Here is a 22975-nt window from a genome sequence, read left to right on the forward strand (position 1 = left end):
ATGCAAAAAGAAGGGTGCCATCAGCACTCGGTGTTCCCAGGTGGTCTCCCTCCCAAGTACTGACCGAGCCCAATGCTGCTTAGCTTCGGGGATCGGACGAGAACCGGCGTATTCAGCATGGTATGGCCGATGGCAGGGACGCTATGTTTACGACTGCACCTGTATCGTGCTATGTGCATTCGCAACGTATTGCTACAGCACGTACGCGGCACTGTCTTTCCGTTGATAGTACAGGCACACGTCGTGTACGTGGATTGCTCCGTTTGTTATGGTTAGTCGCTGCCGAGTCGAGCTGGCAATAAAACAAGAGGACGAGAGCAACGATTTGCGTCCGCTGCAGCCCACGTTTGGCGCTAGCAATGCGCCAAGTTATTGATTGTCACTGAGCTGGATACGGGTGTAATAGGTAAACGGTTAGCAGTTTGTGCGACTAAATTTTGCACCATTACTTATACCGGTTACCACCGTCACTGCGCGTACAATCGCCTGGCGGCTTGCATATTGTTTTTGCACTTCGACGTTGGCTCTACCAGTAGGCTGCGCCAGTTGAATGTAACAGTAAATAAAACAACCCACACGTGAGTGTAAAAAAAAAAAATAAGTCACAGAAGCACGCAATAAAAAAATGCAAAAAGAAGGGTGCCATCAGCACTCGGTGTTCCCAGGTGGTCTCCCTCCCAAGTACTGACCGAGCCCAATGCTGCTTAGCTTCGGGGATCGGACGAGAACCGGCGTATTCAGCATGGTATGGCCGATGGCAGGGATGCTATGTTTACGACTGCACCTGTATCGTGCTATGTGCATTCGCAACGTATTGCTACAGCACGTACGCGGCACTGTCTTTCCGTTGATAGTACAGGCACACGTCGTGTACGTGGATTGCTCCGTTTGTTATGGTTAGTCGCTGCCGAGTCGAGCTGGCAATAAAACACGAGGACGAGAGCAACGATTTGCGTCCGCTGCAGCCCACGTTTGGCGCTAGCAATGCGCCAAGTTATTGATTGTCACTGAGCTGGATACGGGTGTAATAGGTAAACGGTTAGCAGTTTGTGCGACTAAATTTTGCACCATTACTTATACCGGTTACCACCGTCACTGCGCGTACAATCGCCTGGCGGCTTGCATATTGTTTTTGCACTTCGACGTTGGCTCTACCAGTAGGCTGCGCCAGTTGAATGTAACAGTAAATAAAACAACCCACACGTGAGTGTAAAAAAAAAAAATAAGTCACAGAAGCACGCAATAAAAAAATGCAAAAAGAAGGGTGCCATCAGCACTCGGTGTTCCCAGGTGGTCTCCCTCCCAAGTACTGACCGAGCCCAATGCTGCTTAGCTTCGGGGATCGGACGAGAACCGGCGTATTCAGCATGGTATGGCCGATTTTTTTTTTTTCTTTATTACCGGCTCGGCAAGTACATACAAATATTGTCAAATAAAACCGAATGTTAAAACGTCTAGTCGATACTAAGACTGACGTGTCATGTTAAAATGGCTTCATCGAAGCCAAACTGTCCAACACTGAAAGCCAATTTGGCGGATCACTCAGCAGTTTCAACACTTCGCTTGTATAATTAACGTTCTCAGTAAAATAATACATTGCTGACCTTGCATCAACATCAGCATTGCGTACAGCCATACGAGTTCGCCACACACTTTGCATACACAATAGCATCAACATGTCCACCGGCACACCGTCAGGTTCAGCACATGGCAAAAACCTTATTCCGAACGCAGTGATAGGAAGCTCCTTTTTTAATGTTCTTTGCAGGATGTCCCAAAGAAAGCGGGCATCGTGGCAGTCAAGAAAAATATGTTCGACAGTTTCTTCCTTGTTACATATAAGACAGTTGTCTGACCATGGGACAAACAAGCCCTTGCTTCTTAGCCATGGCTTAACAGGCAGTGTGCCGGTATGCAGTTTGAAAAAGAATGATTTTGTATTAGCTCGTACAGGCATATTATTGACTCGCTTGAAAACATCTCGTTCAGGCCCTAAGTAATACATAGAACGATACACTGGTGTAGGTACAAACACTTCAGCAAGATCCTTATACAATTGTTTTCGTGAGACTGCAAACAAGTAGTCTTTCGAAAAACGAGCGTTTAGAAGACGTATCGCCATGGAAACTTCACGCAGGTAGCCCTTTAGTGCCATCGGTTTGATTGCGTGCGACGATACAACAAAATCGGGCAAAGCATCGCGCAATCTCACTTGGATTACCGTCCGCAGAAACCCATCGCTTTGGTCGCGGAAGAAAACAAATCTCGATACAAGTTGCTTGAAAAACAAATGCGTTAAACCAAGTCCCCCATTGCGCAATGTGTGAAACAAATTACTTCTGCTCGTGCGTTCCCACACCGAACCCCAAATAAACTCTGCAAACACTCTGTGTATTTTTTGAATTGAAGATCGGCTCATGCATAGCACCTGCAGGACGTAGAACACTTTAGCTACTAAAAAGATATTACATACTTTGGCCCTAGCAAACATCGAAAAGTTGTGGCCTCCCCATTTGTTAGTTTGCTCTTTCATTCCGTCTCTCTCGCTCGTCCAGTATTCGATTGGCTCACGGTAGGCACTGAGCGGAACCCCAAGATAAGTGCCGGGTAATACACTCCACTGCATTTTGCAAAACACTTCTGGTGCATCTGGCCAATTCCCGTGCCAAAGCCCTAAACATTTTGACCAACTTATGGCACTACCGGAAGCATTGCAAAAAGCTTGGGCTTCTCTCACAGCTTCTGCAATGCTCTGTTTATCGCGACAGAACACTGCTATGTCGTCGGCATAAGCTAAAACTTTTATTTCTCTACCAAAGAATGTGTACCCGCGAATATTATGGCTATGTAGTAACTTTAAACAGAAAGGTTCTAAATAAAGTGCAAAGAGCAAGGCCGAGGTCGGACAGCCTTGCTTTATGCTAGACATTACTGCAATCCGCCTGCTCAGTTTGTTGTTAATAATTAAGTTTGTGGTACAACCATCATACATCATTTTTACCCCGTCCAAAATGACTGATCCGACATTAACATAATCAAGAAGCATAAACAGGATTTCGTGGGACACCCTGTCAAAAGCTTTGGCCAAATCTAGTTGTAGCATAGCTACATGATCTCCCATCGTATCGCAACATTCAAGTATGCTTCGTGCTATATGTATATTTGTGAATATAGTCCTGCCTTTTATACCGCATGTCTGATGTGTACCTACTAGGGATTTGACTACACTTTGAAGGCGATGGGCGAGCACCTTCATAAATACTTTATAATCAATATTTGCTAAGCTTATTGGCCGGTAGGCCTCTACGGATTGAAGTTTAATGTGGTCTGTTGATTTAGGTATCAGTACTACGTGTGTCTGTCGGAAAGAAGGAGGCGTCCATTTTTGTTCGTAACACTTGGTTATGACGCGGTGCAGAGCCTCAGCCATTTCAACCTTGAAAATTTTATATATTGCTGCCCCAAGTCCGTCCGGTCCAGGCGATTTCCTTACACTAAGGTCATCTATAGCCTTTTCAATTTCTGCTACAGAAATCGGCCTCTCGAGGGCATCCTTAAGTTCACCATCAATTTTCGGCATAAGAGGTAAATATTCACTCTTAAACGCAGATCTACAACAGCTTCTACAACATTTTTTACATCCTCAAGGAGAACAGCGTCTAATTTCTCTTTTATTCTTTTAAGAAATACTTCATCTTGCATAAGGTTGTCGTTAAGTTTCCATAGGTGCCAATTAAATTTCTGTTCTTTCTTTTTCATACCTATCGTAACCGTTACCAAACAATGATCACTGAAACTGATACATTCTACACCATATTCAGAAAGTAGCGGAACTAAGTGAACAGGAACATAGATGCGGTCTAACCTTGAGTGGCTGTCTCCTTGAAAATGCGTATATTGCACATGACTGTAAGAACCAAGAACACTCCCAACATCCTCTAGATCAACATCACACAAAATTTCATGCAGAAGTGCGGCACTTTTATCTTGGCTAAGTTGCTTTTTCGATCGATCTATCGGCCGGCATACACAATTGAAGTCGCCAAACATTAGAACGTGTCTTTCACACCGCAAGAAAGATCTCGCTTGTCCTCTTGCTTAGCAGCGTGCTATAGTAGTCAACGAAAGCACGTTCTATCATTTCCCCGTCATTTGTAAGCTGCCCTTGATAAACGATTTCTTTTACTTCCTTGGTCATAGCGTACCTCTTCTCTTCACTTAAAGCTCGCTTGGTGGGCGTTTCACCCAGCCATACACGTTCAGCGCGTGCTCTTAAAACCGCGCCACGATATCTCTCTTCATCAATCACTTCAAGTTTCACTTTAAGTTCTTTAATATCATGTGCAAATATACCAGCCCCGCGCTTTCCATGTTCAACAAGTATGCTAACGTGCATTGTAGTTGCTTTTCTTCTTGCTTTTGTTTCTGCCGCAACACGCATGCTCTCTCTAAAGCAATTGTTTTCGCTTCGGTTTTGAACATCTCCCAAGCTTCTACAACATTTTTTACATCCTCAAGGAGAACAGCGTCTAATTTCTCTTTTATTCTTTTAAGAAATACTTCATCTTGCATAAGGTTGTCGTTAAGTTTCCATAGGTGCCAATTAAATTTCTGTTCTTTCTTTTTCATACCTATCGTAACCGTTACCAAACAATGATCACTGAAACTGATACATTCTACACCATATTCAGAAAGTAGCGGAACTAAGTGAACAGGAACATAGATGCGGTCTAACCTTGAGTGGCTGTCTCCTTGAAAATGCGTATATTGCACATGACTGTAAGAACCAAGAACACTCCCAACATCCTCTAGATCAACATCACACAAAATTTCATGCAGAAGTGCGGCACTTTTATCTTGGCTAAGTTGCTTTTTCGATCGATCTATCGGCCGGCATACACAATTGAAGTCGCCAAACATTAGAACGTGTCTTTCACACCGCAAGAAAGATCTCGCTTGTCCTCTTGCTTAGCAGCGTGCTATAGTAGTCAACGAAAGCACGTTCTATCATTTCCCCGTCATTTGTAAGCTGCCCTTGATAAACGATTTCTTTTACTTCCTTGGTCATAGCGTACCTCTTCTCTTCACTTAAAGCTCGCTTGGTGGGCGTTTCACCCAGCCATACACGTTCAGCGCGTGCTCTTAAAACCGCGCCACGATATCTCTCTTCATCAATCACTTCAAGTTTCACTTTAAGTTTTTTAATATCATGTGCAAATATACCAGCCCCGCGCTTTCCATGTTCAACAAGTATGCTAACGTGCATTGTAGTTGCTTTTCTTCTTGCTTTTGTTTCTGCCGCAACACGCATGCTCTCTCTAAAGCAATTGTTTTCGCTTCGGTTTTGAACATCTCCCAAGCTTCTACAACATTTTTTACATCCTCAAGGAGAACAGCGTCTAATTTCTCTTTTATTCTTTCAAGAAATACTTCATCTTGCATAAGGTTGTCGTTAAGTTTCCATAGGTGCCAATTAAATTTCTGTTCTTTCTTTTTCATACCTATCGTAACCGTTACCAAACAATGATCACTGAAACTGATACATTCTACACCATATTCAGAAAGTAGCGGAACTAAGTGAACAGGAACATAGATGCGGTCTAACCTTGAGTGGCTGTCTCCTTGAAAATGCGTATATTGCACATGACTGTAAGAACCAAGAACACTCCCAACATCCTCTAGATCAACATCACACAAAATTTCATGCAGAAGTGCGGCACTTTTATCTTGGCTAAGTTGCTTTTTCGATCGATCTATCGGCCGGCATACACAATTGAAGTCGCCAAACATTAGAACGTGTCTTTCACACCGCAAGAAAGACTTCAGATAAACGAAAAATTGTTCACGTTCTCGAGCATTATTAGGGGCGTATACACAAACCGCCCGCCACAGCAATCCAGAAAAAGAAAAATCACAAATAAGCAAACGCCCCCCTTCACATGAAGTAACTTGTTGCTCTATTATCCCAATGCTATTTCTAATAAACAAAAGGCAGCCCCCAGAAGTACCAATCGCGTGGCAAACGCATACATTGTACTTATTTCTGAAAATTTCAACCAATCGAGCCGTTTTTTCTTCAGATTCAATTTTTGTTTCTTGGACAGCCATCAAATCAATGTCTTCTTCTAGTAACATGCGACTTATCTGACACTGTCTTCGCCTCTGCGACAACCCTCTGACGTTTAATGTCGCCAAACGAAGCGGACTGGTGAGGTTAATAGCGTCTGCCATTGTTTTAGTTAGATTTAGGGTACGCCCCTACACAATTTTTCTTAGGAAACATACGGACTCTGGTATGCAGTGATGCTCGTTGAACATGGCCCTCCCTTTCGAGCCGACGACTGCCAACTCACGTAGTCGCAGGCCCATTCCCGATCAAAGATCGGGTTTTGGAAGTTCTTTCCGGGACACTACCTCCGCTAAGGCGGAGGTGGCCCGTGTAGCAGCCGTCTGTCTGGCGGCACGTTGAGTTTGACCTTCAACGTCGACCTTCTGCCTGTCTGGGTTTTCTGTGCCGGTCTTTCGGTACCCGCGCCGTCGGTGTCTCGGCTGCGGTCCTCAACATCGTCGCGCAACCGCTTTCCGGCACCCTTAGCGTTGGAAGTCATGTCCATGCTCTCGGAGATGCTGACTGTCTCGTCAACCGCGGTGGTTGGGGTTGCTTGGATAGTTGAAGACGCACTCGTCGCCTCAACACCACTTTCCTTGACTTGAACCTTGGCAGGTGGAGGCGCAGAATCGGGCACGTTGCCCTTATCAGTCCCCTCCGAGTTCACCTTTTCGGTCTTCATTTCCAGAGATGTAGACTGAGCATCCGCCCCTTCAGCTGCTTCCTTAGCGGCCTCCTCGGCATCCTCTTGATCCATAAGGAGCTCCGATGTGTCTTCGCTCCTGCCTGGACCAGCAACGTTGGCGTACGTTCTCACGCACTGGGTCTCGTCGTGGCCGAAGCGACGACACAGCCCACAGCGTGGAACCCGGCATTCTCGTCTAATGTGTCCGGTGCCACGGCACCGGAGGCAGAGGGGTGTTCTGCCCGGGACAATGACGAGAGCCAGGTCTTCCGCGACCCGAAGCTGATGTGGTAGGTCGTCCGCTGTCATTCCGGGCTTGAGTTTAAGGACCACAGACCGTGTCGTGGTTCCTTTGTCGTTGCAGCCTTGTACTTTCCACTTCTCCCTCGTCACTTCGGTCACTCTCCCGAATGGTGCCAACGCTGTTCGGACGTCTTCATCGGGAACACCGTGCAGCAGCCAAAAGAGCTTGAGCCTGACACCCTGATTGCACGGGTCGAATGACCACGCATCGATGTTCTTTAACAAGAAATGCTTCAGCGTCAAGTATCTTCTTTTTTGCCGCCTCGTTCGAAAAAGTTACGGCCCACACATGATTCATCTGATAAGCCCCGAGGGCCACCACTTCCGGCAGCAACATCAGTCTTGAAAGCGCGTCTCTGAAGTGCTCAACACGGTAAGGCCGTGCTTTAACTTCGCCGTGGATAAAAATAGTGTTCAAAACACTAGCACCTGAAGGAAGTTGTGGTAGAACCATCTGGTAGTCCGGAGAAGGCTTTTCCGTTGACCGGGAACCGCGGCCAAGGGCCGCTGTAACCGCTCCTGGGGAGCAAGACATTCCGCGTCCGTTCACTACGGTGGCCGGAAGTGGACTCAGCATGGTATGGCCGATGGCAGGGATGCTATGTTTACGACTGCACCTGTATCGTGCTATGTGCATTCGCAACGTATTGCTACAGCACGTACGCGGCACTGTCTTTCCGTTGATAGTACAGGCACACGTCGTGTACGTGGATTGCTCCGTTTGTTATGGTTAGTCGCTGCCGAGTCGAGCTGGCAATAAAACAAGAGGACGAGAGCAACGATTTGCGTCCGCTGCAGCCCACGTTTGGCGCTAGCAATGCGGCAAGCTATTGATTGTCACTGAGCTGGATACGGGTGTAATAGGTAAACGGTTAGCAGTTTGTGCGACTAAATTTTGCACCATTACTTATACCGGTTACCACCGTCACTGCGCGTACAATCGCCTGGCGGCTTGCATATTGTTTTTGCACTTCGACGTTGGCTCTACCAGTAGGCTGCGCCAGTTGAATGTAACAGTAAATAAAACAACCCACACGTGAGTGTAAAAAAAAAAAAAAATAAGTCACAGAAGCACGCAATAAAAAAATGCAAAAAGAAGGGTGCCATCAGCACTCGTGTTCCCAGGTGGTCTCCCTCCCAAGTACTGACCGAGCCCAATGCTGCTTAGCTTCGGGGATCGGACGAGAACCGGCGTATTCAGCATGGTATGGCCGATGGCAGGGATGCTATGTTTACGACTGCACCTGTATCGTGCTATGTACATTCGCAACGTATTGCTACAGCACGTACGCGGCACTGTCTTTCCGTTGATAGTACAGGCACACGTCGTGTACGTGGATTGCTCCGTTTGTTATGGTTAGTCGCTGCCGAGTCGAGCTGGCAATAAAACAAGAGGACGAGAGCAACGATTTGCGTCCGCTGCAGCCCACGTTTGGCGCTAGCAATGCGGCAAGTTATTGATTGTCACTGAGCTGGATACGGGTGTAATAGGTAAACGGTTAGCAGTTTGTGCGACTAAATTTTGCACCATTACTTATACCGGTTACCACCGTCACTGCGCGTACAATCGCCTGGCGGCTTGCATATTGTTTTTGCACTTCGACGTTGGCTCTACCAGTAGGCTGCGCCAGTTGAATGTAACAGTAAATAAAACAACCCGCACGTGAGTGTAAAAAAAAAAAAAATAATAAGTCACAGAAGCACGCAATAAAAAAATGCAAAAAGAAGGGTGCCATCAGCACTCGGTGTTCCCAGGTGGTCTCCCTCCGAAGTACTGACCGAGCCCAATGCTGCTTAGCTTCGGGGATCGGACGAGAACCGGCGTATTCAGCATGGTATGGCCGATGGCAGGGATGCTATGTTTACGACTGCACCTGTATCGTGCTATGTGCATTCGCAACGTATTGCTACAGCACGTACGCGGCACTGTCTTTCCGTTGATAGTACAGGCACACGTCGTGTACGTGGATTGCTCCGTTTGTTATGGTTAGTTGCTGCCGAGTCGAGCTGGCAATAAAACACGAGGACGAGAGCAACGATTTGCGTCCGCTGCAGCCCACGTTTGGCGCTAGCAATGCGCCAAGTTATTGATTGTCACTGAGCTGGATACGGGTGTAATAGGTAAACGGTTAGCAGTTTGTGCGACTAAATTTTGCACCATTACTTATACCGGTTACCACCGTCACTGCGCGTACAATCGCCTAGCGGCTTGCATATTGTTTTTGCACTTCGACGTTGGCTCTACCAGTAGGCTGCGCCAGTTGAATGTAACAGTAAATAAAACAACCCACACGTGAGTGTAAAAAAAAAAAATAAGTCACAGAAGCACGCAATAAAAGAATGCAAAAAGAAGGGTGCCATCAGCACTCGGTGTTCCCCGGTGGTCTCCCTCCCAAGTACTGACCGAGCCCAATGCTGCTTAGCTTCGGGGATCGGACGAGAACCGGCGTATTCAGCATGGTATGGCCGATTTTTTTTTTTTCTTTATTACCGGCTCGGCAAGTACATACAAATATTGTCAAATAAAACCGAATGTTAAAACGTCTAGTCGATACTAAGACTGACGTGTCATGTTAAAATGGCTTCATCGAAGCCAAACTGTCCAACACTGAAAGCCAATTTGGCGGATCACTCAGCAGTTTCAACACTTCGCTTGTATAATTAACGTTCTCAGTAAAATAATACATTGCTGACCTTGCATCAACATCAGCATTGCGTACAGCCATACGAGTTCGCCACACACTTTGCATACACAATAGCATCAACATGTCCACCGGCACACCGTCAGGTTCAGCACATGGCAAAAACCTTATTCCGAACGCAGTGATAGGAAGCTCCTTTTTTAATGTTCTTTGCAGGATGTCCCAAAGAAAGCGGGCATCGTGGCAGTCAAGAAAAATATGTTCGACAGTTTCTTCCTTGTTACATATAAGACAGTTGTCTGACCATGGGACAAACAAGCCCTTGCTTCTTAGCCATGGCTTAACAGGCAGTGTGCCGGTATGCAGTTTGAAAAAGAATGATTTTGTATTAGCTCGTACAGGCATATTATTGACTCGCTTGAAAACATCTCGTTCAGGCCCTAAGTAATACATAGAACGATACACTGGTGTAGGTACAAACACTTCAGCAAGATCCTTATACAATTGTTTTCGTGAGACTGCAAACAAGTAGTCTTTCGAAAAACGGGCGTTTAGAAGACGTATCGCCATGGAAACTTCACGCAGATAGCCCTTTAGTGCCATCGGTTTGATTGCGTGCGACGATACAACAAAATCGGGCAAAGCATCGCGCAATCTCACTTGGATTACCGTCCGCAGAAACCCATCGCTTTGGTCGCGGAAGAAAACAAATCTCGATACAAGTTGCTTGAAAAACAAATGCGTTAAACCAAGTCCCCCATTGCGCAATGTGTGAAACAAATTACTTCTGCTCGTGCGTTCCCACACCGAACCCCAAATAAACTCTGCAAACACTCTGTGTATTTTTTGAATTGAAGATCGGCTCATGCATAGCACCTGCAGGACGTAGAACACTTTAGCTACTAAAAAGATATTACATACTTTGGCCCTAGCAAACATCGAAAAGTTGTGGCCTCCCCATTTGTTAGTTTGCTCTTTCATTCCGTCTCTCTCGCTCGTCCAGTATTCGATTGGCTCACGGTAGGCACTGAGCGGAACCCCAAGATAAGTGCCGGGTAATACACTCCACTGCATTTTGCAAAACACTTCTGGTGCATCTGGCCAATTCCCGTGCCAAAGCCCTAAACATTTTGACCAACTTATGGCACTACCGGAAGCATTGCAAAAAGCTTGGGCTTCTCTCACAGCTTCTGCAATGCTCTGTTTATCGCGACAGAACACTGCTATGTCGTCGGCATAAGCTAAAACTTTTATTTCTCTACCAAAGAATGTGTACCCGCGAATATTATGGCTATGTAGTAACTTTAAACAGAAAGGTTCTAAATAAAGTGCAAAGAGCAAGGCCGAGGTCGGACAGCCTTGCTTTATGCTAGACATTACTGCAATCCGCCTGCTCAGTTTGTTGTTAATAATTAAGTTTGTGGTACAACCATCATACATCATTTTTACCCCGTCCAAAATGACTGATCCGACATTAACATAATCAAGAAGCATAAACAGGATTTCGTGGGACACCCTGTCAAAAGCTTTGGCCAAATCTAGTTGTAGCATAGCTACATGATCTCCCATCGTATCGCAACATTCAAGTATGCTTCGTGCTATATGTATATTTGTGAATATAGTCCTGCCTTTTATACCGCATGTCTGATGTGTACCTACTAGGGATTTGACTACACTTTGAAGGCGATGGGCGAGCACCTTCATAAATACTTTATAATCAATATTTGCTAAGCTTATTGGCCGGTAGGCCTCTACGGATTGAAGTTTAATGTGGTCTGTTGATTTAGGTATCAGTACTACGTGTGTCTGTCGGAAAGAAGGAGGCGTCCATTTTTGTTCGTAACACTTGGTTATGACGCGGTGCAGAGCCTCAGCCATTTCAACCTTGAAAATTTTATATATTGCTGCCCCAAGTCCGTCCGGTCCAGGCGATTTCCTTACACTAAGGTCATCTATAGCCTTTTCAATTTCTGCTACAGAAATCGGCCTCTCGAGGGCATCCTTAAGTTCACCATCAATTTTCGGCATAAGAGGTAAATATTCACTCTTAAACGCAGAGATCTCGCTTGTCCTCTTGCTTAGCAGCGTGCTATAGTAGTCAACGAAAGCACGTTCTATCATTTCCCCGTCATTTGTAAGCTGCCCTTGATAAACGATTTCTTTTACTTCCTTGGTCATAGCGTACCTCTTCTCTTGACTTAAAGCTCGCTTGGTGGGCGTTTCACCCAGCCATACACGTTCAGCGCGTGCTCTTAAAACCGCGCCACGATATCTCTCTTCATCAATCACTTCAAGTTTCACTTTAAGTTCTTTAATATCATGTGCAAATATACCAGCCCCGCCGCTTTCCATGTTCAACAAGTATGCTAACGTGCATTGTAGTTGCTTTTCTTCTTGCTTTTGTTTCTGCCGCAACACGCATGCTCTCTCTAAAGCAATTGTTTTCGCTTCGGTTTTGAACATCTCCCAAGCTTCTACAACATTTTTTACATCCTCAAGGAGAACAGCGTCTAATTTCTCTTTTATTCTTTTAAGAAATACTTCATCTTGCATAAGGTTGTCGTTAAGTTTCCATAGGTGCCAATTAAATTTCTGTTCTTTCTTTTTCATACCTATCGTAACCGTTACCAAACAATGATCACTGAAACTGATACATTCTACACCATATTCAGAAAGTAGCGGAACTAAGTGAACAGGAACATAGATGCGGTCTAACCTTGAGTGGCTGTCTCCTTGAAAATGCGTATATTGCACATGACTGTAAGAACCAAGAACACTCCCAACATCCTCTAGATCAACATCACACAAAATTTCATGCAGAAGTGCGGCACTTTTATCTTGGCTAAGTTGCTTTTTCGATCGATCTATCGGCCGGCATACACAATTGAAGTCGCCAAACATTAGAACGTGTCTTTCACACCGCAAGAAAGACTTCAGATAAACGAAAAATTGTTCACGTTCTCGAGCATTATTAGGGGCGTATACACAAACCGCCCGCCACAGCAATCCAGAAAAAGAAAAATCACAAATAAGCAAACGCCCCCCTTCACATGAAGTAACTTGTTGCTCTATTATCCCAATGCTATTTCTAATAAACAAAAGGCAGCCCCCAGAAGTACCAATCGCGTGGCAAACGCATACATTGTACTTATTTCTGAAAATTTCAACCAATCGAGCCGTTTTTTCTTCAGATTCAATTTTTGTTTCTTGGACAGCCATCAAATCAATGTCTTCTTCTAGTAACATGCGACTTATCTGACACTGTCTTCGCCTCTGCGACAACCCTCTGACGTTTAATGTCGCCAAACGAAGCGGACTGGTGAGGTTAATAGCGTCTGCCATTGTTTTAGTTAGATTTAGGGTACGCCCCTACACAATTTTTCTTAGGAAACATACGGACTCTGGTATGCAGTGATGCTCGTTGAACATGGCCCTCCCTTTCGAGCCGACGACTGCCAACTCACGTAGTCGCAGGCCCATTCCCGATCAAAGATCGGGTTTTGGAAGTTCTTTCCGGGACACTACCTCCGCTAAGGCGGAGGTGGCCCGTGTAGCAGCCGTCTGTCTGGCGGCACGTTGAGTTTGACCTTCAACGTCGACCTTCTGCCTGTCTGGGTTTTCTGTGCCGGTCTTTCGGTACCCGCGCCGTCGGTGTCTCGGCTGCGGTCCTCAACATCGTCGCGCAACCGCTTTCCGGCACCCTTAGCGTTGGAAGTCATGTCCATGCTCTCGGAGATGCTGACTGTCTCGTCAACCGCGGTGGTTGGGGTTGCTTGGATAGTTGAACACGCACTCGTCGCCTCAACACCACTTTCCTTGACTTGAACCTTGGCAGGTGGAGGCGCAGAATCGGGCACGTTGCCCTTATCAGTCCCCTCCGAGTTCACCTTTTCGGTCTTCATTTCCAGAGATGTAGACTGAGCATCCGCCCCTTCAGCTGCTTCCTTAGCGGCCTCCTCGGCATCCTCTTGATCCATAAGGAGCTCCGATGTGTCTTCGCTCCTGCCTGGACCAGCAACGTTGGCGTACGTTCTCACGCACTGGGTCTCGTCGTGGCCGAAGCGACGACACAGCCCACAGCGTGGAACCCGGCATTCTCGTCTAATGTGTCCGGTGCCACGGCACCGGAGGCAGAGGGGTGTTCTGCCCGGGACAATGACGAGAGCCAGGTCTTCCGCGACCCGAAGCTGATGTGGTAGGTCGTCCGCTGTCATTCCGGGCTTGAGTTTAAGGACCACAGACCGTGTCGTGGTTCCTTTGTCGTTGCAGCCTTGTACTTTCCACTTCTCCCTCGTCACTTCGGTCACTCTCCCGAATGGTGCCAACGCTGTTCGGACGTCTTCATCGGGAACACCGTGCAGCAGCCAAAAGAGCTTGAGCCTGACACCCTGATTGCACGGGTCGAATGACCACGCATCGATGTTCTTTAACAAGAAATGCTTCAGCGTCAAGTATCTTCTTTTCTGCCGCCTCGTTCGAAAAAGTTACGGCCCACACATGATTCATCTGATAAGCCCCGAGGGCCACCACTTCCGGCAGCAACATCAGTCTTGAAAGCGCGTCTCTGAAGTGCTCAACACGGTAAGGCCGTGCTTTAACTTCGCCGTGGATAAAAATAGTGTTCAAAGCACTAGCACCTGAAGGAAGTTGTGGTAGAACCATCTGGTAGTCCGGAGAAGGCTTTTCCGTTGACCGGGAACCGCGGCCAAGGGCCGCTGTAACCGCTCCTGGGGAGCAAGACATTCCGCGTCCGTTCACTGCGGTGGCCGGAAGTGGACTCAGCATGGTATGGCCGATGGCAGGGATGCTATGTTTACGACTGCACCTGTATCGTGCTATGTGCATTCGCAACGTATTGCTACAGCACGTACGCGGCACTGTCTTTCCGTTGATAGTACAGGCACACGTCGTGTACGTGGATTGCTCCGTTTGTTATGGTTAGTTGCTGCCGAGTCGAGCTGGCAATAAAACACGAGGACGAGAGCAACGATTTGCGTCCGCTGCAGCCCACGTTTGGCGCTAGCAATGCGCCAAGTTATTGATTGTCACTGAGCTGGATACGGGTGTAATAGGTAAACGGTTAGCAGTTCGTGCGACTAAATTTTGCACCATTACTTATACCGGTTACCACCGTCACTGCGCGTACAATCGCCTGGCGGCTTGCATATTGTTTTTGCACTTCGACGTTGGCTCTACCAGTAGGCTGCGCCAGTTGAATGTAACAGTAAATAAAACAACCCACACGTGAGTGTAAAAAAAAAAAAGTCACAGAAGCACGCAATAAAAAAATGCAAAAAGAAGGGTGCCATCAGCACTCGGTGTTCCCAGGTGGTCTCCCTCCCAAGTACTGACCGAGCCCAATGCTGCTTAGCTTCGGGGATCGGACGAGAACCTGCGTGTTCAGCATGGTATGGCCGATGGCAGGGATGCTATGTTTACGACTGCACCTGTATCGTGCTATGTGCATTCGCAACGTATTGCTACAGCACGTACGCGGCACTGTCTTTCCGTTGATAGTACAGGCACACGTCGTGTACGTGGATTGCTCCGTTTGTTATGGTTAGTTGCTGCCGAGTCGCGCTGGCAATGAAACACGAGGACGAGAGCAACGATTTGCGTCCGCTGCAGCCCACGTTTGGCGCTAGCAATGCGCCAAGTTATTGATTGTCACTGAGCTGGATACGGGTGTAATAGGTAAACGGTTAGCAGTTTGTGCGACTAAATTTTGCACCATTACTTATACCGGTTACCACCGTCACTGCGCGTACAATCGCCTAGCGGCTTGCATATTGTTTTTGCACTTCGACGTTGGCTCTACCAGTAGGCTGCGCCAGTTGAATGTAACAGTAAATAAAACAACCCACACGTGAGTGTAAAAAAAAAAAATAAGTCACAGAAGCACGCAATAAAAAAATGCAAAAAGAAGGGTGCCATCAGCACTCGGTGTTCCCAGGTGGTCTCCCTCCCAAGTACTGACCGAGCCCAATGCTGCTTAGCTTCGGGGATCGGACGAGAACCGGCGTATTCAGCATGGTATGGCCGATGGCAGGGATGCTATGTTTACGACTGCACCTGTATCGTGCTATGTGCATTCGCAACGTATTGCTACAGCACGTACGCGGCACTGTCTTTCCGTTGATAGTACAGGCACACGTCGTGTACGTGGATTGCTCCGTTTGTTATGGTTAGTTGCTGCCGAGTCGCGCTGGCAATAAAACACGAGGACGAGAGCAACGATTTGCGTCCGCTGCAGCCCACGTTTGGCGCTAGCAATGCGCCAAGTTATTGATTGTCACTGAGCTGGATACGGGTGTAATAGGTAAACGGTTAGCAGTTTGTGCGACTAAATTTTGCACCATTACTTATACCGGTTACCACCGTCACTGCGCGTACAATCGCCTGGCGGCTTGCATATTGTTTTTGCACTTCGACGTTGGCTCTACCAGTAGGCTGCGCCAGTTGAATGTAACAGTAAATAAAACAACCCACACGTGAGTGTAAAAAAAAAAAAAAATAAGTCACAGAAGCACGCAATAAAAAAATGCAAAAAGAAGGGTGCCATCAGCACTCGGTGTTCCCAGGTGGTCTCCCTCCCAAGTACTGACCGAGCCCAATGCTGCTTAGCTTCGGGGATCGGACGAGAACCGGCGTATTCAGCATGGTATGGCCGATGGCAGGGATGCTATGTTTACGACTGCACCTGTATCGTGCTATGTGCATTCGCAACGTATTGCTACAGCACGTACGCGGCACTGTCTTTCCGTTGATAGTACAGGCACACGTCGTGTACGTGGATTGCTCCGTTTGTTATGGTTAGTTGCTGCCGAGTCGCGCTGGCAATAAAACACGAGGACGAGAGCAACGATTTGCGTCCGCTGCAGCCCACGTTTGGGGCTAGCAATGCGCCAAGTTATTGATTGTCACTGAGCTGGATACGGGTGTAATAGGTAAACGGTTAGCAGTTTGTGCGACTAAATTTTGCACCATTACTTATACCGGTTACCACCGTCACTGCGCGTACAATCGCTTGGCGGCTTGCATATTGTTTTTGCACTTCGACGTTGGCTCTACCAGTAGGCTGCGCCAGTTGAATGTAACAGTAAATAAAACAACCCACACGTGAGTGTAAAAAAAAAAAAATAAGTCACAGAAGCACGCAATAAAAAAATGCAAAAAGAAGGGTGCCATCAGCACTCGGTGTTCCCAGGTGGTCTCCCTCCCAAGTACTGACCGAGCCCAATGCTGCTTAGCTTCGGGGATCGGACGAGAACCGGCGTATTCAGCATGGTATGGCCGATGGCAGGGATGCTATGTTTACGACTGCACCTGTATCGTGCTATGTGCATTCGCAACGTATTGCTACAGCACGTACGCGGCACTGTCTTTCCGTTGATAGTACAGGCACACGTCGTGTACGTGGATTGCTCCGTTTGTTATGGTTAGTTGCTGCCGAGTCGAGCTGGCAATAAAACACGAGGACGAGAGCAACGATTTGCGTCCGCTGCAGCCCACGTTTGGCGCTAGCAATGCGCCAAGTTATTGATTGTCACTGAGCTGGATACGGGTGTAATAGGTAAGCGGTTAGCAGTTTGTGCGACTAAATTTTGCACCATTACTTATACCGGTTACCACCGTCACTGCGCGTACAATCGCCTAGCGGCTTGCATATTGTTTTTGCACTTCGACGTTGGCTCTACCAGTAGGCTGCGCCAGTTGAATGTAACAGTAAATAAAACAACCCACACGTGAGTGTAAAAAAAAAAATAAGTCACAGAAGCACGCAATAAAAAAATGCAAAAAGAAGGGTGCCATCAGCACTCGGTGTTCCCAGGTGGTCTCCCTCCCAAGTACTGACCGAGCCCAATGCTGCTTAGCTTCGGGGATCGGACGAGAACCGGCGTATTCAGCATGGTATGGCCGATGGCAGGGATGCTATGTTTACGACTGCACCTGTATCGTGCTATGTGCATTCGCAACGTATTGCTACAGCACGTACGCGGCACTGTCTTTCCGTTGATAGTACAGGCACACGTCGTGTACGTGGATTGCTCCGTTTGTTATGGTTAGTTGCTGCCGAGTCGCGCTGGCAATAAAACACGAGGACGAGAGCAACGATTTGCGTCCGCTGCAGCCCACGTTTGGCGCTAGCAATGCGCCAAGTTATTGATTGTCACTGAGCTGGATACGGGTGTAATAGGTAAACGGTTAGCAGTTTGTGCGACTAAATTTTGCACCATTACTTATACCGGTTACCACCGTCACTGCGCGTACAATCGCCTGGCGGCTTGCATATTGTTTTTGCACTTCGACGTTGGCTCTACCAGTAGGCTGCGCCAGTTGAATGTAACAGTAAATAAAACAACCCACACGTGAGTGTAAAAAAAAAAAAATAAGTCACAGAAGCACGCAATAAAAAAATGCAAAAAGAAGGGTGCCATCAGCACTCGGTGTTCCCAGGTGGTCTCCCTCCCAAGTACTGACCGAGCCCAATGCTGCTTAGCTTCGGGGATCGGACGAGAACCGGCGTATTCAGCATGGTATGGCCGATGGCAGGGATGCTATGTTTACGACTGCACCTGTATCGTGCTATGTGCATTCGCAACGTATTGCTACAGCACGTACGCGGCACTGTCTTTCCGTTGATAGTACAGGCACACGTCGTGTACGTGGATTGCTCCGTTTGTTATGGTTAGTTGCTGCCGAGTCGAGCTGGCAATAAAACACGAGGACGAGAGCAACGATTTGCGTCCGCTGCAGCCCACGTTTGGCGCTAGCAATGCGCCAAGTTATTGATTGTCACTGAGCTGGATACGGGTGTAATAGGTAAACGGTTAGCAGTTTGTGCGACTAAATTTTGCACCATTACTTATACCGGTTACCACCGTCACTGCGCGTACAATCGCCTAGCGGCTTGCATATTGTTTTTGCACTTCGACGTTGGCTCTACCAGTAGGCTGCGCCAGTTGAATGTAACAGTAAATAAAACAACCCACACGTGAGTGTAAAAAAAAAAAAATAAGTCACAGAAGCACGCAATAAAAAAATGCAAAAAGAAGGGTGCCATCAGCACTCGGTGTTCCCAGGTGGTCTCCCTCCCTCCCAAGTACTGACCGAGCCCAATGCTGCTTAGCTTCGGGGATCGGACGAGAACCGGCGTATTCAGCATGGTATGGCCGATGGCAGGGATGCTATGTTTACGACTGCACCTGTATCGTGCTATGTGCATTCGCAACGTATTGCTACAGCACGTACGCGGCACTGTCTTTCCGTTGATAGTACAGGCACACGTCGTGTACGTGGATTGCTCCGTTTGTTATGGTTAGTTGCTGCCGAGTCGCGCTGGCAATAAAACACGAGGACGAGAGCAACGATTTGCGTCCGCTGCAGCCCACGTTTGGCGCTAGCAATGCGCCAAGTTATTGATTGTCACTGAGCTGGATACGGGTGTAATAGGTAAACGGTTAGCAGTTTGTGCGACTAAATTTTGCACCATTACTTATACCGGTTACCACCGTCACTGCGCGTACAATCGCCTGGCGGCTTGCATATTGTTTTTGCACTTCGACGTTGGCTCTACCAGTAGGCTGCGCCAGTTGAATGTAACAGTAAATAAAACAACCCACACGTGAGTGTAAAAAAAAAAAAGAAATAAGTCACAGAAGCACGCAATAAAAAAATGCAAAAAGAAGGGTGCCATCAGCACTCGGTGTTCCCAGGTGGTCTCCCTCCCAAGTACTGACCGAGCCCAATGCTGCTTAGCTTCGGGGATCGGACGAGAACCGGCGTATTCAGCATGGTATGGCCGATGGCAGGGATGCTATGTTTACGACTGCACCTGTATCGTGCTATGTGCATTCGCAACGTATTGCTACAGCACGTACGCGGCACTGTCTTTCCGTTGATAGTACAGGCACACGTCGTGTACGTGGATTGCTCCGTTTGTTATGGTTAGTTGCTGCCGAGTCGAGCTGGCAATAAAACACGAGGACGAGAGCAACGATTTGCGTCCGCTGCAGCCCACGTTTGGCGCTAGCAATGCGCCAAGTTATTGATTGTCACTGAGCTGGATACGGGTGTAATAGGTAAACGGTTAGCAGTTTGTGCGACTAAATTTTGCACCATTACTTATACCGGTTACCACCGTCACTGCGCGTACAATCGCCTAGCGGCTTGCATATTGTTTTTGCACTTCGACGTTGGCTCTACCAGTAGGCTGCGCCAGTTGAATGTAACAGCAAATAAAACAACCCACACGTGAGTGTAAAAAAAAAAAAATAAGTCACAGAAGCACGCAATAAAAAAATGCAAAAAGAAGGGTGCCATCAGCACTCGGTGTTCCCAGGTGGTCTCCCTCCCTCCCAAGTACTGACCGAGCCCAATGCTGCTTAGCTTCGGGGATCGGACGAGAACCGGCGTATTCAGCATGGTATGGCCGATGGCAGGGATGCTATGTTTACGACTGCACCTGTATCGTGCTATGTGCATTCGCAACGTATTGCTACAGCACGTACGCGGCACTGTCTTTCCGTTGATAGTACAGGCACACGTCGTGTACGTGGATTGCTCCGTTTGTTATGGTTAGTTGCTGCCGAGTCGCGCTGGCAATAAAACACGAGGACGAGAGCAACGATTTGCGTCCGCTGCAGCCCACGTTTGGCGCTAGCAATGCGCCAAGTTATTGATTGTCACTGAGCTGGATACGGGTGTAATAGGTAAACGGTTAGCAGTTTGTGCGACTAAATTTTGCACCATTACTTATACCGGTTACCACCGTCACTGCGCGTACAATCGCCTGGCGGCTTGCATATTGTTTTTGCACTTCGACGTTGGCTCTACCAGTAGGCTGCGCCAGTTGAATGTAACAGTAAATAAAACAACCCACACGTGAGTGTAAAAAAAAAAAAATAAGTCACAGAAGCACGCAATAAAAAAATGCAAAAAGAAGGGTGCCATCAGCACTCGGTGTTCCCAGGTGGTCTCCCTCCCAAGTACTGACCGAACCCAATGCTGCTTAGCTTCGGGGATCGGACGAGAACCGGCGTATTCAGCATGGTATGGCCGATGGCAGGGATGCTATGTTTACGACTGCACCTGTATCGTGCTATGTGCATTCGCAACGTATTGCTACAGCACGTACGCGGCACTGTGTTTCCGTTGATAGTACAGGCACACGTCGTGTACGTGGATTGCTCTGTTTGTTATGGTTAGTTGCTGCCGAGTCGAGCTGGCAATAAAACACGAGGACGAGAGCAACGATTTGCGTCCGCTGCAGCCCACGTTTGGCGCTAGCAATGCGCCAAGTTATTGATTGTCACTGAGCTGGATACGGGTGTAATAGGTAAGCGGTTAGCAGTTTGTGCGACTAAATTTTGCACCATTACTGATACCGGTTACCACCGTCACTGCGCGCACAATCGCCTAGCGGCTTGCATATTGTTTTTGCACTTCGACGTTGGCTCTACCAGTAGGCTGCGCCAGTTGAATGTAACAGTAAATAAAACAACCCACACGTGAGTGTAAAAAAAAAAAATAAGTCACAGAAGCACGCAATAAAAAAATGCAAAAAGAAGGGTGCCATCAGCACTCGGTGTTCCCAGGTGGTCTCCCTCCCAAGTACTGACCGAGCCCAATGCTGCTTAGCTTCGGGGATCGGACGAGAACCGGCGTATTCAGCATGGTATGGCCGATGGCAGGGATGCTATGTTTACGACTGCACCTGTATCGTGCTATGTGCATTCGCAACGTATTGCTACAGCACGTACGCGGCACTGTCTTTCCGTTGATAGTACAGGCACACGTCGTGTACGTGGATTGCTCCGTTTGTTATGGTTAGTTGCTGCCGAGTCGCGCTGGCAATAAAACACGAGGACGAGAGCAACGATTTGCGTCCGCTGCAGCCCACGTTTGGCGCTAGCAATGCGCCAAGTTATTGATTGTCACTGAGCTGGATACGGGTGTATTAGGTAAACGGTTAGCAGTTTGTACGACTAAATTTTGCACCATTACTTATACCGGTTACCACCGTCACTGCGCGTACAATCGCCTGGCGGCTTGCATATTGTTTTTGCACTTCGACGTTGGCTCTACCAGTAGGCTGCGCCAGTTGAATGTAACAGTAAATAAAACAACCCACACGTGAGTGTAAAAAAAAAAAAAAAATAAGTCACAGAAGCACGCAATAAAAAAATGCAAAAAGAAGGGTGCCATCAGCACTCGGTGTTCCCAGGTGGTCTCCCTCCCAAGTACTGACCGAGCCCAATGCTGCTTAGCTTCGGGGATCGGACGAGAACCGGCGTATTCAGCATGGTATGGCCGATGGCAGGGATGCTATGTTTACGACTGCACCTGTATCGTGCTATGTGCATTCGCAACGTATTGCTACAGCACGTACGCGGCACTGTCTTTCCGTTGATAGTACAGGCACACGTCGTGTACGTGGATTGCTCCGTTTGTTATGGTTAGTTGCTGCCGAGTCGAGCTGGCAATAAAACACGAGGACGAGAGCAACGATTTGCGTCCGCTGCAGCCCACGTTTGGCGCTAGCAATGCGCCAAGTTATTGATTGTCACTGAGCTGGATACGGGTGTAATAGGTAAACGGTTAGCAGTTTGTGCGACTAAATTTTGCACCATTACTTATACCGGTTACCACCGTCACTGCGCGTACAATCGCCTAGCGGCTTGCATATTGTTTTTGCACTTCGACGTTGGCTCTACCAGTAGGCTGCGCCAGTTGAATGTAACAGTAAATAAAACAACCCACACGTGAGTGTAAAAAAAAAAAAATAAGTCACAGAAGCACGCAATAAAAAAATGCAAAAAGAAGGGTGCCATCAGCACTCGGTGTTCCCAGGTGGTCTCCCTCCCTCCCAAGTACTGACCGAGCCCAATGCTGCTTAGCTTCGGGGATCGGACGAGAACCGGCGTATTCAGCATGGTATGGCCGATGGCAGGGATGCTATGTTTACGACTGCACCTGTATCGTGCTATGTGCATTCGCAACGTATTGCTACAGCACGTACGCGGCACTGTCTTTCCGTTGATAGTACAGGCACACGTCGTGTACGTGGATTGCTCCGTTTGTTATGGTTAGTTGCTGCCGAGTCGCGCTGGCAATAAAACACGAGGACGAGAGCAACGATTTGCGTCCGCTGCAGCCCACGTTTGGCGCTAGCAATGCGCCAAGTTATTGATTGTCACTGAGCTGGATACGGGTGTAATAGGTAAACGGTTAGCA

The 22975-nt window shown here is 47.6% G+C and overlaps 12 non-coding genes and 7 pseudogenes across 12 annotated transcripts; all 19 read right to left on the reverse strand.

Annotated features, from left to right (window-relative positions):
* Positions 1 to 15: 15 nt before the first annotated feature.
* Positions 16 to 134, reverse strand: LOC140217621 (5S ribosomal RNA). Its single transcript, XR_011894199.1, has one exon. It is a non-coding gene; the product is annotated as a 5S ribosomal RNA (ribosomal RNA).
* Positions 135 to 640: 506 nt separating this feature from the next.
* On the reverse strand, positions 641 to 759 carry LOC140217622 (5S ribosomal RNA). Its single transcript, XR_011894200.1, has one exon. It is a non-coding gene; the product is annotated as a 5S ribosomal RNA (ribosomal RNA).
* A 506-nt stretch (positions 760 to 1265) lies between these two features.
* On the reverse strand, positions 1266 to 1384 carry LOC140217844 (5S ribosomal RNA; annotated as a pseudogene).
* A 6814-nt stretch (positions 1385 to 8198) lies between these two features.
* LOC140217761 (5S ribosomal RNA) lies at positions 8199 to 8316 on the reverse strand (annotated as a pseudogene).
* Positions 8317 to 8827: 511 nt separating this feature from the next.
* LOC140217691 (5S ribosomal RNA) lies at positions 8828 to 8946 on the reverse strand. Its single transcript, XR_011894274.1, has one exon. It is a non-coding gene; the product is annotated as a 5S ribosomal RNA (ribosomal RNA).
* A 506-nt stretch (positions 8947 to 9452) lies between these two features.
* Positions 9453 to 9571, reverse strand: LOC140217851 (5S ribosomal RNA; annotated as a pseudogene).
* A 5471-nt stretch (positions 9572 to 15042) lies between these two features.
* Positions 15043 to 15161, reverse strand: LOC140217775 (5S ribosomal RNA; annotated as a pseudogene).
* A 506-nt stretch (positions 15162 to 15667) lies between these two features.
* Positions 15668 to 15786, reverse strand: LOC140217623 (5S ribosomal RNA). The gene has a single exon (XR_011894201.1). It is a non-coding gene; the product is annotated as a 5S ribosomal RNA (ribosomal RNA).
* A 509-nt stretch (positions 15787 to 16295) lies between these two features.
* Positions 16296 to 16414, reverse strand: LOC140217624 (5S ribosomal RNA). The gene has a single exon (XR_011894202.1). It is a non-coding gene; the product is annotated as a 5S ribosomal RNA (ribosomal RNA).
* Positions 16415 to 16921: 507 nt separating this feature from the next.
* LOC140217625 (5S ribosomal RNA) lies at positions 16922 to 17040 on the reverse strand. The gene has a single exon (XR_011894203.1). It is a non-coding gene; the product is annotated as a 5S ribosomal RNA (ribosomal RNA).
* A 505-nt stretch (positions 17041 to 17545) lies between these two features.
* LOC140217626 (5S ribosomal RNA) lies at positions 17546 to 17664 on the reverse strand. Its single transcript, XR_011894204.1, has one exon. It is a non-coding gene; the product is annotated as a 5S ribosomal RNA (ribosomal RNA).
* A 507-nt stretch (positions 17665 to 18171) lies between these two features.
* Positions 18172 to 18290, reverse strand: LOC140217627 (5S ribosomal RNA). The gene has a single exon (XR_011894205.1). It is a non-coding gene; the product is annotated as a 5S ribosomal RNA (ribosomal RNA).
* A 507-nt stretch (positions 18291 to 18797) lies between these two features.
* Positions 18798 to 18920, reverse strand: LOC140217825 (5S ribosomal RNA; annotated as a pseudogene).
* Positions 18921 to 19430: 510 nt separating this feature from the next.
* On the reverse strand, positions 19431 to 19549 carry LOC140217628 (5S ribosomal RNA). The gene has a single exon (XR_011894206.1). It is a non-coding gene; the product is annotated as a 5S ribosomal RNA (ribosomal RNA).
* A 507-nt stretch (positions 19550 to 20056) lies between these two features.
* On the reverse strand, positions 20057 to 20179 carry LOC140217826 (5S ribosomal RNA; annotated as a pseudogene).
* A 507-nt stretch (positions 20180 to 20686) lies between these two features.
* On the reverse strand, positions 20687 to 20805 carry LOC140217740 (5S ribosomal RNA). The gene has a single exon (XR_011894327.1). It is a non-coding gene; the product is annotated as a 5S ribosomal RNA (ribosomal RNA).
* Positions 20806 to 21311: 506 nt separating this feature from the next.
* Positions 21312 to 21430, reverse strand: LOC140217629 (5S ribosomal RNA). Its single transcript, XR_011894207.1, has one exon. It is a non-coding gene; the product is annotated as a 5S ribosomal RNA (ribosomal RNA).
* Positions 21431 to 21940: 510 nt separating this feature from the next.
* Positions 21941 to 22059, reverse strand: LOC140217630 (5S ribosomal RNA). The gene has a single exon (XR_011894208.1). It is a non-coding gene; the product is annotated as a 5S ribosomal RNA (ribosomal RNA).
* Positions 22060 to 22566: 507 nt separating this feature from the next.
* Positions 22567 to 22689, reverse strand: LOC140217827 (5S ribosomal RNA; annotated as a pseudogene).
* Positions 22690 to 22975: the final 286 nt, after the last annotated feature.

Source organism: Dermacentor andersoni, chromosome 4 (assembly GCF_023375885.2).
Source record: "Dermacentor andersoni chromosome 4, qqDerAnde1_hic_scaffold, whole genome shotgun sequence".
Classification (NCBI taxonomy): domain Eukaryota; kingdom Metazoa; phylum Arthropoda; class Arachnida; order Ixodida; family Ixodidae; genus Dermacentor; species Dermacentor andersoni.